Consider the following 11,265-nt stretch of genomic DNA (forward strand, 5'->3'; position numbering starts at 1 on the left):
AAAACATCAAATTTAATTGTTTCTGGTGAGAAATATATCAACCGAGTGAGTCACCATCAGCTCAGAACTTTGAATGGGACTTACTGTATGTATATATTATTTAAAATTATAAGGAAACAAATCACCTTAATAACAACAGTGCCAAGGACAATGTTTTAAAATAAAGGATCTCTAAGTGAAAAATAAAGCCTATTATTTGCAGTGGGTCGGGGATTTTGGAAGACATTAATCTATCTTATTTATCTAGAAGTAAAACTTTTATTAAACCATAACAGTATCTTAGCTGTCCTCTCCAATGCCACCATCACAATCTCAAAGGGAGAAGTGGCCTGTGATTTCTTGGCTGATCCCCTTTTTCTGTTCTTGGTAGCATCAGACAGCTTCTGTGCCTCTCATCAACCACCATTGCTCAATGGATGATCAATAAGGAGAACTAAAAGAATTAATGTATTTTGTAAATTAAATGCATTCTTGTGTTTTCCAGAACTGCATAATTTATAACAAAAAAAATCAATTAGTAAAACTCATTCATTGCAGTATATTCACAGAATACCTCGAGAGCTATAGTTAGAAATAAGATATTGCCCTAAAGCATTCTAAGACCTGTTAACATCCAAATGCCCTATTGTAAAGCAAACTAATTATCACAACAAACCTGTTTTAATTAACTTTATTTATTTATGTGCCTCTTTTAATTGCATTTCCCTTATAAGACTCACACCTTTCTAACACTGTATGGTACTATAAAATATAAGTCTGTCTGCTGAGAACAAATTCTTACTGGACAATTACTAAGGAATTTCTCCTATCAAGATAAACACTGGAAGTCATTTCCTGTTGGTAAAATGGATTCTCGACTTGTGTGGCCAATCATTTCATCTCTCTGAAGGAAGAAATAATGAAGGAGACAGAAACACTGTGTCTAAGTGCATTTAAGAAATGAAGCTGGCCGGAGAATGGAGAACCCTTGGAAGAATGCAATCATTACACCTAAGGGTATGTTACAGCCAGTGATGAGAGGATCAGCACTCTAAGAAAATAGATTTCAAAAAGATTACTTGAGTAGGATTCCTTAGAAAATTCTAAGAAGGGAGATAGCTTAAGAGGGAAGGAAGGCTTATCCACATAAAATTCTGACAACACAATGTCAAATAATCCCTCTGAGGAAAAGAGAAGACATGGCAATCAAATGTAGGTGAACCACAGACAAGTGACATGGAACTGAAAGAACAGTGTCTAGCGGGCTAAAAGCTGAGAACAGGAAAAGGCTTTCAAAAATGCTAACGATCAACAACAAAAAAAAAAGGCGCTTTTTTGCAGCAGATGAAGAAACTAAAAAAAGAGAGCGCGAGAGATACAGGATTGGTGGCCATTGAAAGTGAAGAAATGACAGGAATCTTTTCTTCTGTAAAGAGAAATGGTAATAAGCTCAGAAAAGCAAGAATGAATCTCAGAAGGTGAAATTAAACACCAAGATTGCGCAAAATTATATTCAAAATGCCAGGCAGTTTTATTAGATGAGCTAAGTGCTTGTGACTTGGTGAATTCCATCTCAGGCTTCAGAAAATTACAAAATGAAATAGCTGAACCGTATTAGAATACGCACAGAGGAAACTTGGAGAGAAGGAGAGGCACCAGAGGACAGAGATGAGGTAATATTGACTTAACATACTTAAAAGATGAGAGTGATTTTCATTAATTGAAGTCTTAAATTCTGTGTTGATTCTGGGCAAGGCAAGAATTGAGAAAAATCAAACAGGGTCAGTATGGAGCCAACATAGATTTGCAATGAACAATTCAAGCCAGGCCTAGCTTATTTTCTTTTTTGATAAAATTACTAGAGCGGGAGACAAGGAGAATCCTGTGGACCTATGTGTCTGAATTTCAGCACGGCATTCGACAGGCTCTCTCATTTTACCATTCCAGGGAGTATTTTCAAAATTGATGTCTGCAAAGAACACTTCTATGGGATATTCATATATATGCAGCGAACAGGGTTTATACACAAGTACATTTGGAAAACAAGAGTAAAACAAAATATAAAATTTGAAGAGTAATATATATGGTAATATGCACTGTGGCTCTCCAGGAAGAGAATGTAATATGCAGTACCTCCCAAACTTTCTTTAATATGATATCCAATTTTATTTAGGTACATCTATTAACATTTCTTGAAACAAAATTTGGGAACTGCTTTATTGAAGAAAAATGCATTGAATAAAATCTGTCCTGATCAACTATATCCATAAATAGAGTACTGGGCTGAAAAGAGGTCTTCAATGAGGACAAACAAGCCCAACTTTAATGCTTCCCTTAATGTCATCATCAGTGACTTGTTTGAAGAATTGAGTGGCACTTTACAAAGATATAAATACTATAGAATAGGAAGAGATAACCAATATGTCACCTCACAGAATCAAACCCCCAAAAGATTTCAAATGGATGCAGCCACAAGTTGATTCTAACAAGATGAAGTTGAATAATTAATATAAAGTCCTACCACTGGTGGGAGAAAAAAGGTATAAGTGCAAAATATAGGGGTAAGCCGAAGGAGGAGAAAAGTTAATAGTTGTGTTTATGAAAAAACATTCCGGATTTGGCAAAAAGTTCATTGTAAATCAATAGTGTGATGTAGCTGACACCCCATCCCCCCCCCCCAAAAAATGCTTTTAGACGTTAATAGAATTATAGAATCCAGCCAAGACATGGAAGCAACCCTGGCATCCATTAATAGATAAATGGATAAAGAAAATATGCACAGATAAATCTGGAGAAAGATGGCAACTACGTAAAAGCAGGGTTCACCTCCTCCCAAGTCCACTTTGAAATTACAACCAAATTATAAAATAATCAATATGGAGAATCATCTGAAGTCCAGCTGATTTTAACAGCTGTAAATATAAAGAAGGAGCCACATCGAAGTCAGTAGTGAATCAGGCTGGACCACATCTGTGAGTGGGGTGGTGGAGGAACACCGGAAGGGAGAGTGAGGCTGCAGAGGCTCCCCTGAAGGACAGGGGTGTCCTGGCCTCATTCGGGGGCTTCCCACCCCAGGGAAGAGGAGTTTCCAATAACTCTGACTGTAAACACTAGAGAGGATTCTGACCGTCTGGGTGAGACAGGAGACTGAAACCCTAGAAGACCCTTTGAAGGGCCCACACACAGGCTCTTTCACCTGTGGACACTCACCTGGGGCACCGGTGGTGGGTCAGAGCCTCACACAAGATTCATGCTGGGAAAGTCTGCATTGCCTAGTGCTGGAACGAGGACTGGACAGGCATCCACCGCTGTGCTTTAGTCTGAATCCCTATGGGGCAATCTACAGACCTCACTAGCTGCACTGTGCAGGCCCCTCCCTGTGGAAGGGAGCATTGGCCTGAGGAGATCAGCCTGCCCCACCCAACCTGCAGATTTCCCAGGGCTTTTGTTGCTGGATGCCTGCCACGCCCTGCACCTATTCAGGGCCAGGCATTCTCAGTTGACAGCCAGCGCTGTGAGCCTGCATTTCGGAAACAGTTTCAGGCAGATCACTGCTGCCAGCATGAACGTGGGTAGATCTCAGGGATCTGTGGCCCAGTCCCAGTCGGCAGCTGGTCTTGCTGTGATCTGAGATTTTCATGGGACCGCAAGAACAGTTACTGAAGTTGCAGCAAGGCTGAGGCTGTAAAGATCTCAATGGCCATTGTCTCCCTGAGACCCTGCCCCACCAACCCACAAATTGCCCCAGGCAGCCCATTGCGGGGGCCCACTGCCACCACCCTGCCCCTCCTCTCCCCCCACCCTTCCCCTTCCCCCACCCCATCTTCCAATCTACACAGGCAACAAACTGGCTAGCACGGGGCAGGCACGCTACAAAAATCAGGTGCAAGCAAAGGACCTCTGCAGCCTGCAAGAGCTGCAATATCACACAGAAGCTGCAGCAACACTGAGGCTGTATTAGCCTGATGGCCCTTGTGTCCCTGAGATCCTGCTTCACCCAAGCGGCAAAGTGCCTGCAGCCCATTGACGGGCAGCCTTACCTCCCACTCCGCTTTTCTCTAGGGTTGCGCATTCTGCGCAGGCAACAGACCTTGGCTAGCACAGTGAGCATCTTTTAGGGAAAACAGTCATGGGCAGACCACTGCTGCCTGTACAAGCTACAATATCTCTTGAGTGGATTGCAGGGGTCTGTGGGACCGCCGCAGACAGCAGCTTGTCTCCCTGTGATCTGAGATTTCTGCAGGAATGTGTAGACATAGAAATCGCAGAAAACTGAGGCTATTGGCCTGACGGCCCTTGACTCCCTGAGATCCTGCCGCATCTAATAAACGAAGTGCCCACCTCATGTTGACAGGCAGCTGCCTCTACCCTGGGATGGAGCATTCTGCTCAGTTAAGATCTCAGTTAGCAAGATGAGCAAAGTTCAGGGAAGACAGTGAAGAGAAGATTACTACTGCCAGCATGAGATACAGTATCTCTTAGGTAAATGTCAGGGGTTTTGTGGGTCCATCATAGAAAACAGTAGGTCGCACAGTGATATCTGACTTTGATGGTAGCCCACAGTGCCAGAACTGGGAGCAAATCTGTTGCTATGTAGGCCTGATGACCCCGTACCTCTCTGAGACTATGCCCCACCTAATTCACAAATTATCTGTGGCAAGCCTGCTCCCAGGCAACCCAGTCCTATCCTGTGCTTTCCTTGGGTCACAAATTCAACAGCAAACAATAGCACTCAGTTTGTGCAGCCCACATAAAGCTGTTCACCCAGGAGAAGAATTAGGTGGTGGGCCACAAACTCACACTTGTGAGCTTCAGTAAGTCTTAGACAGAGCTTGTGTGTTTGCAGGCCTGAGGTGGGCAGCAGCTGACTTTGCTATGATTGGAAACTTGTACAGGGAACCACAGAGATAGTGATGGCATGTAAATTGACACTGCAGTGGCAGGGAGAAATTTACTCCATTGATCAAAGAGACTCCCAGAGTCCCTACACTACCCAACATGCATATCACTCAGAGGCTCCTCCAGTTTCAGAGACTTACTGGCAACTGACAGGCAGTGTCAGACCTGGAGGAGCACTGGTCCCTCTGCTAAACTGCCCTAAGTCAGGGATGAGGAATAACCAAGAGCTGCCTACAGATTGTCTCTTTCACTTACCTATAGATCCAGCATAGACAACGACCATCAGCGGATCGCTTTATAATTCTTACTGGGTAGCACTGAGGAATCAAAAGCAGTGACTGACCTTGGCCTATTGGAGAGCCCCTCTCAAGGGGCCACAAAACCAACGCATCTGGAGGCTGGCACCAGACCATAACAGAGCAACTTCTGACTAGTTCCAGCAGTGATACACACAAAGGGTGGTTGCAATAAATACATAAGCCTGCTAGGGCGAATCCCACTCAGTGGAGTCAGCCCCCACACAACAACTTTTACTCTGAGGGTACAGCCAATTCCCACATTTGGTCAGCCTGAACGTTAATCTCACCCACCGATCTACTAACAATAAAGGCTTGGTGACAACAGAAGATCACACACAACTCACACAAAGGTCACCTCCAGAGCTCCCGGCACAAGGGATCAGGGAGAGTGTATCACTGGATCGCACAGGACACCTTCCACATTAGGCCATCTGGCCAAGGCTGAGAGATGAAACAAATATTCCTGACACATAGAAGTGAATACAGAGAGGCTAATAAAATGAGAAAACAAAGAAACATGCCACAAATGAAACAGCAGGAGAAAACTCCAGAAGATAAGCTAAACGAAATGGAGGCAAGCAAGCTACCAGAGATAGAGTTCAAAATAATGGTTATAAGGACAATCAATGAACTTAGGGGAAGAATAGATGAGTACAATGAAAACCTCAACAGAGAGACAGCACGCATAAAAAAAGACATAGAAACCAGAAAAAAGAACCAGACAGAAATGAAGAATACAATAACTGAAATGAATATACTAGAAGGATTCAACAGTAGATTGGATGAAACAGAAGATCAAATCAGCAAACTGGAAGACAAGGTAGCAGATACACCCAGTTAGAACAACAAAAAGAAAAAAGAATTTAAAAAAATGAGGATAGTTTAAGAGTCCTCTGGAAAAATATGAAGCATAACAATATCGGGATCATAGGAGTATCAAAAGAAGAGAGAGAGCAAGGGATTGAGAACCTATTTGAAGAAATAATGACAGAAAACTTCCCTAACCTGGTGAAGGAATTAGACATACAAGTTCAGGAAGAACAAAGAGTCCCAAACAAGAGGAATTCAAACAGACTCACACCAAGATACATCATAATTAAAATGTCGAAGGTCAAAGACAAAGAGAGAATATTAAAAGCAGCAAGAGAAAGTCAGCTAGTTACTTACAGGAGTACCCTCATAAGAATGACTGCTGACTTTTCAATGGAAACTTTGAAGGCCAGAAAGGACTGGAAAGAAATATTCAAAGTTATGAAAAACAAGAAACTACAACTATGAATACCTACCCAGCAAGGTTTTCAATTAAAATGGAAGATGAGATAAAGAGCTTCCCAGACAGGGTAAAGGTTAAGGAATTTATCACCAACAAGCCAGTATTACAAGAAATGTTAGAAACTTCTGTAAAAAAAAAAAAAAAACAAAACAAAAAACAAAAAAACAGGGTAAAAAAGAAAAAAGAAAGAACAAATACAAATAATAAAATAGCAGTAACTGTGTATCTATTAGTAATCACTTTAAGTGTAAATGGATTAAATGCTCCAATCAAAAGACATAGAGTAGCTGAGTGGATAAGAAACAAGACACATATACATGCTGTCTACAGGAGACCCATATCAGATCGAATGACACTTACAGACTGAAAGTAAAGAGATGGAAAAAGATATTTCATGCAAATGGAAATGAAAAAAAAGGTGGAGTAGTAATACTTATATCAGATAAAATAGACTTTAAAACAAAGGCTATAGCTTCTTTTTGGCCAGAATTGCCATCCTCTAGTAATTTGCCAAAATGACCAAAACAAAGAGAAATAGGATAGGCACCCGATTCTCTAGGCCTTTTAGAAAACACAGAGTTGTTCCTTTGGCCACATGCATGCAAATCTATAAGAAAGGTGATATTGTAGACATCAAGGGAATGGGCACTGTTCAAAAAGGAATGCCCCACAAATGGCTAAACTGGAAGAGTTTACAATATTACCAAGCATATTGTTGGCTTTGTTGTAAACAAACAAGTTAAGAGCAAGATTCTTGCAAAGAGAATTATTGTATGTATTGAGCATATTAAGCACTCTAAGAGCCAAGATAGCTTCCTGAAATGTGCAAATGAAAATGATCAAAAAAAGAAGGAAGCCAAAGAGAAAGTGACCTGGGTTCAACTGAAGTGCCAGCCTGTTCTATCCAGAGAAGCACACTTTGTGAGAATGAATGGAAAGGAACTTGAGCTGCTGGAGCCCAATCTTACAAATTCATGGCATGACAGATTTTAAAAAATAAAAGATTTCTAATTAAATAAATAATAATAAATAAATAGAGCAAAGGCTATAATAAGAGACAAAGGAGAGCATTACATAATGATAAATGGGTCAATAAATCAAGGGGGCATAACTCTAGTAAACATATACACACCAACATAGGAGCACTTACATACATAAAGCAATTATTAACTGACATTAAAGGAGAGATCAACAGTAATACACTCATAGTAGGAGACTTTAACACCCCATTGACACCAATGGACAGATCTTCCAGACAAAAAAAAAAAAAAAATCAATAAGGAAACAATGGGCCTAAAAGACACACTAGACCAGATGGATTTAATAAATATTTTCAGAGCATTTTACTCCAATACAACAAAATATATATTCTTCTCAATTGCATATAGAATATTTTCCAGGATAGACCACATGTTAAGACACAAAACCAGTCTCAATAAATTTAAGAAGACTGAAATCTTATCAACCATCTTCTCTGATTACAGTGGTATGAAGCTAAAATTTAACTATAAGAAAAGAACTGGAAAATACACAAACAGATGGAGGCTGAATAACATGTTACTGAACAATAAATGGGTTATAATGAGATCAAAGAAGAAATCAAAAGATACCTAGAGATAAATGAAGATGAAAACACAAGGACTCAAAATCTATAGGACATGGCAAAAGCAGCCCTAAGATGGAAATTTATAGCAATATAGGCCTACCTCAAGAAACAAGAAAAAGCTCAGATAAACGATCCAACCTTACATTTAAAAGAACTAGAAAAAGAACAGCAAATAAAGCCCAAAATGTCTAGAAGGAAGGAGATAATAAATACTAGAGCAGAAATAAACAAAATAGAGTCTATAAAAACAATACAAAAGATTAATGAAACAATGAGCTGGTTCTTTGAAAGCATAAACAAAATTGACAGACACTTAGCCAGACTCTTCAAAGAAAAAAGAGAGAGAACTCAAATAAATCAAATCAGAAATGAAAGAGGAGAAGTAACTATGGACTGCAGAGAAATACAAAGTATTATTTTAAAAAAAAAATGCTACAAGTAATTATATGCTAACAAATCAGACCATCTAGAAGAAATAGACACATTCCTAGAAACATACAATCTCCCAAGACTGAGTCAAAAAGAAACAGAAAATCTGAACCGACTGATTACCACCAATGAAATAGAATCAGTAATTAAAAATTTCCCAAAAGACAAAAGTCCTGGACCAGATGGCTTCGAAGGCAAATTTTACCAAACATTCAAAGAATTAACACCTATTCTTCTCAACTATTCCAAAATATTCAAGAAGAGAGAAGCCTCTCTAACTACTTTTATGAGGCCACCATTACCTTAAATCCAAACCCAAAGATATTACAAAAAAAGAAAACTATAGACTGATATCTCTTATGAATGCTAATGCAAAAATCCTTAACCAATATTAGAAACTGAATTCAGCAATATATTTAAAAAATCATACACCATGATTTAGTTGGATTTATTCCTGGGATGCAAGGTTGGTTCAATATCCACAAATCAATTAATGTGATATACCACATTAACAAACTAAAAGATAAACACCATATGATCATATCAAGAGATGCAGAAAAGTGTTCGACAAAATCCAGCAACATTTATGATAAAAACTCTCAGCAAAGTGGGAATAGAGAGAACATATCCCAACATAAGAAAGGCCATATATGACAAAACTATAGCTAAATCATACTCAATGGGGAAAGGCTAAAAGCATTTTCCTTAAGATCAGGAACAGGATAAGATGCTCACTTTCACCATTCCTCTTCAATATATTATTGGAAGTCTTAGCCACAGCAATAAGACAAAAAGAAAAATAAAAGGTATCCGAATTGGAAAGGAAGAAGTAAAACTCATTATTTGCCGATGACATATTATATAAAGAGAACCCTAAAGATTCCATCAAAAAATCTATTAAAACTGATTAATGAATTCAGTAAAGTAGCAGGATACAAAATTAATATTCAGAAGTCAGTGGCAGTTTTATACACCAATGATGACCTTGCAGAAAGAGAAATTAAGAAAACACTCTCATTTATAATTGTATCAAAAACAATAAAATACCTGGGAATCAAATTAACCAAGGAGGTAAAAGACCTGCTCTCAGAAAACTCTAAGTCATTGAAAAAAGAAATTGAAGAAGAAACAAATAAATGGAAGCATATACCATGCTCAGGGGTAGAAAGAATCAACATCATTAAAATGGCCATACTACTCAAAATAGTCTAGGGATTCAATGTTATCCCTGTCAAAATACCAATGGTATTTTTAGAGAGCTAGAACAAGTAATCCTAAAATTTACATGGAACCATAAAAGACACCTAATAGCCATGGCCAATAGACATGTGAAAAGATGCTCAAGAGTATTAATTATCAGAGAAATGCAAATTAAAACCACAATGAAATATCGCCTCACACCTGTCAGAATAGCTATCATCAATAAATCAAAAAAAAAGTGTTGGTGAGCATGTGGAGAAAAGGGAACTCTCATGCACTGTTGGTGGGATTGCAAATTGGTACAGCCATTATGGAAAACAATCTGGAGGTTTCTCAAAAAATTTAAAAGGGATATACCTTTTGACCCAGCAACTGCACTTCTGGGTATTTGTCCAAAGAAAATGAAAATAATAATTTGTAAAGATCTATGCACATGTTCATGGCACTACAGTTTACAATAGCCAAAATATGGAAGCAACCTAAATGCCCATCAACGGATAATCGGATAAAGAAGTTATGGCTCATATATATAATGGAATATTACTCAGCCATTAAAAAATGAAATCCTACCATTTGCAACAACATAGATGGACCTAGAGCTGTGTGAAATAAGTCAGAGAAAGATAAATACCATATGATTTTATTTATATGCAGAATCTAAGGAACAAAAAAGGACAAACTAATCGAAAACAGACTCACAAATATAGAGGACAATATGGTGACCGCTAGAGGGGAGAGGGATGGAGGGGGTGGGAAAATGGAATGAAGGGTTAAAGAAATACAAATTCGTAGTTGATAGATGGTCACGGGGATAGGGAACTCAGCATAGGGAATGCATTTAACGTTAATGTAAAGGCTAGGTGGAGAGCCAGAGGAGAGAAAGAGCAATCAAGGGGATTGTTTTATAAACTATATAAATGTCTAACCAATGTACTATATACCTGAAACTAATAAAATAAAATTTAAAAAAAGAAGTTATACATATACATGTCCACGCATGAAATATTAGTCGGCCATAAAAAAGAATGAAATCTTGCCATTTTTAACAACATGAATGAACCTAGAGGGTATTATGCTAAGTGAAATAAGTCAGATAGAAAAGACAAATACATTTGATTTCACTTATATGTGCAATCTAAAGAAATAAAACAAAATAAAAATAGACTCATAGATACAGAGAATAAACTCATTGTTGTCAGAGGGGAGGAACATAGAGGGATGGATAAAAAAGATAAAGGTAAATAAAAGGTACAAACCTCCAGTTTCAAGAAAACAAAAATAAGTGACAAAGATATATTGTATACCATAGGAGAAATAGTTAATATTGTAGTAATAACTTTATATGGTTACACATGGTCAATGGACTTTTTTGGTAAATTATAAGGAATATAAATGTTGAATCACTGTGTTTTCCACTGAAAGCTAACATAATATTGTATGTCAGCTACATATTAATTTTTAAAAAAGAATTATAGAACCAAGGATGATGGAAGCGATAGGCAGCATCTACTCTCCGCTGGTCCCAGCATATATAGGGAATCCTGTTATGTTTTAGGGAGCCATGCTTTAAAAACACACTA

At 38.4% G+C, this 11,265-nt stretch overlaps 1 pseudogene; it reads left to right on the forward strand.

Annotated features, from left to right (window-relative positions):
- The first annotated feature begins 6,965 nt into the window (after positions 1–6,965).
- Positions 6,966–10,324, forward strand: LOC107508562 (annotated as a pseudogene).
- Positions 10,325–11,265: the final 941 nt, after the last annotated feature.

This window comes from Rousettus aegyptiacus, unplaced genomic scaffold (assembly GCF_014176215.1).
Source record: "Rousettus aegyptiacus isolate mRouAeg1 unplaced genomic scaffold, mRouAeg1.p scaffold_m13_p_2, whole genome shotgun sequence".
Classification (NCBI taxonomy): domain Eukaryota; kingdom Metazoa; phylum Chordata; class Mammalia; order Chiroptera; family Pteropodidae; genus Rousettus; species Rousettus aegyptiacus.